The 2,400-nt window shown below is 33.8% G+C and overlaps 1 non-coding gene across 1 annotated transcript; it reads left to right on the forward strand.

The window, feature by feature from the left end:
- The first annotated feature begins 1,361 nt into the window (after positions 1-1,361).
- TRNAS-GCU (transfer RNA serine (anticodon GCU)) lies at positions 1,362-1,443 on the forward strand. The gene has a single exon. It is a non-coding gene; the product is annotated as a tRNA-Ser (tRNA).
- Positions 1,444-2,400: the final 957 nt, after the last annotated feature.

The raw sequence follows: 2,400 nt of genomic DNA on the forward strand, positions 1-2,400 counted from the left end.
AAAATCAACAATATTTTAATTTATTTATTTCACATTTAAATGATTTTATTTAAAAAAAAAACGCCTAATTTAAAAGTAATTGAATTGAAGCAATGGGTGCTAAACGTTTAGGTGATAAGCGGTTAATACAGGTTAATGGAGGTTCGGTAAATTTCATCATCATCACGAATTTGTATCAAATTGTATTATACACACGGTGGAATTTGTATGAGGCCTGTATCAGTGTATCATACATATACTTTATATAGTACATATAGAATTACAAACAAAATTTCAAATATATTAGCTGTATTTGTATTTTAAAATGTCGCGATTCCAGTTTTTACCGTAATGACGACTCCGCCTAGTCATTTGACAGTGTTTCTGGACAAAACACCCACGGAGAAAGTTAAGACCTTGACGATGGTTCCCTGGCTTTGAATGGAAATCATTCCCTGTCACTAACTTCATCCTTCATTCAATTTCTTTATTTTACTAAAAAATTGTTATAAAATTCTTCAGCTTTATCAGTTTGCTATATTATATGCAACAAATAGTATAAAAGAGAAAGGATTTTTTTTTTTTTTTACTCTTTACGGCCTATGGGAACTAAGAGGGCCACTTTTAGCAAGCCCATTATGTGTTCGACCAGGTGGTGAGGAACGAAAAATTCCTGGGGATTTTTCGACCTATCGATCCCGGGTCCCGAAAGTAGTAGGCTGCCACCTCGACCGCTCGACCATCCGGCCGTCGAATAGAAAGGATTGGATTGATGAAAATAAGATAACAAAAACACATGGGCAATCTACCAAGAGGGATAGCCTTGGTAGATTGCTTGGTAGATTTCAAGAAGAACCTTCTATGGGAAAATGGTCCCTACTTAGTTGTTAGAAATATGAAAACTCGGTAAATGTCTGTAACAAATCGGTTCAATTGACTTTGTGTTTGTTAAATTCTCATGGAATTTTCTATTATAAAAAAAATATATATATATATATCTATATCAAGCACGATATTCCTTGATATTTGATAAATATTATATAATTGGTGTTATAGTTGTCAGAAAAGTAATTTCAGTGTTTCTGTTTAGTATTGCATTTCTCCCCCTAGCTCTACCTGTAAAATACAATTGGGATTCTTTCGGCTATTTTTCACATAGATTTAACACGAAATCTCGTAATTATGGATCGAGTTATATTATTAATTCATCCGGAAATACTGGTAAATTTAGAATATTAATTAGCGTGTTTTTAAATTCCCGATGTACGTTCGCGGGATTGTATTTGTTGCTACTTCGACAAGTTATAAAAAACAATTACCACAAAGTCTCAAACTGCATAATTTAAGGGATACAAACAGAAAAATAGGTGTGATTGGTGTCTGACGAGGTGGCCGAGTGGTTAAGGCGATGGACTGCTAATCCATTGGGTTATACCCGCGTGGGTTCGAATCCCACCCTCGTCGTTACAATTTTTGATGCTTTTTTTTCTCAATAGTCCCGGGCTATGAATATGCTAAATGAAATGTTTCCCTCGTGCTAATTAAGTTTTATTTCTCTATGCAGTAAATTGTCTCTTCTACTGTTTTATCTATAAAAACTGAAAAAATTGAGTGGCACAGACACATTATCTAACAGCGATTCTTCTGTGAAGAAATATTATTATACAGGCAATTTTTTAGAAACAATCAAGTGTCAGATACAACCATATACAGTTCCCTAACCGATTACCTACGCATATTAAAATACGATGCAGTACATTTCCTAAATTTTATCAAAGAAAGTAAACATTTACAATATAGAACTGTACGAACAGAACAATCCTTCCAAAATGTACGAGAATCTATAAATAGCAACCCCTTCTGGCCTAATGCACATGGTATAAATCTCCTAAACCGAGACACGACAACATTTATTTTATAACTTGTGTTCAAATTGTTAAACGTATCTAATATACCAGAACCGAGATAAATATTCTACATTTGTATACGTAAGAGATTCCCAAAAATTAAGTCAATGCTCAGAGAATTTATTGAGCACAGTTTTCCAGTTATCCATTTCGTGTTCAACTTGATGTTCAATGTGTAAAGTATGATATTTTCGAACGGAAACACTTATAATCTGTACGAATAATTCTTGTACTTGTAATACATTGTCACAATGCTGGGTTGCAATTTTTAATTGCTCAATACAATGCTCTCGATTTGTAGTATCTTGCCCCTTTACATCATACTTTACCTATACGCCGGTCATCTTAGACTTAGACTTATATTTTATTAAAACATACCATGTACAGTACAGTACATTCTGGGTGCCGCATAAACATAACCCGCCGCATAACATAACAGAGCAAGTTACAAAACGAGGAGTTGATACAAATGTAAAAGAAGCTATATGTAAAAAGGGGATACAAAGAAAAGGCA

This window comes from Centruroides vittatus, unplaced genomic scaffold (genome assembly GCF_030686945.1).
Source record: "Centruroides vittatus isolate TY-2023 unplaced genomic scaffold, ASM3068694v2 contig_3146, whole genome shotgun sequence".
Lineage (NCBI taxonomy): Eukaryota > Metazoa > Arthropoda > Arachnida > Scorpiones > Buthidae > Centruroides > Centruroides vittatus.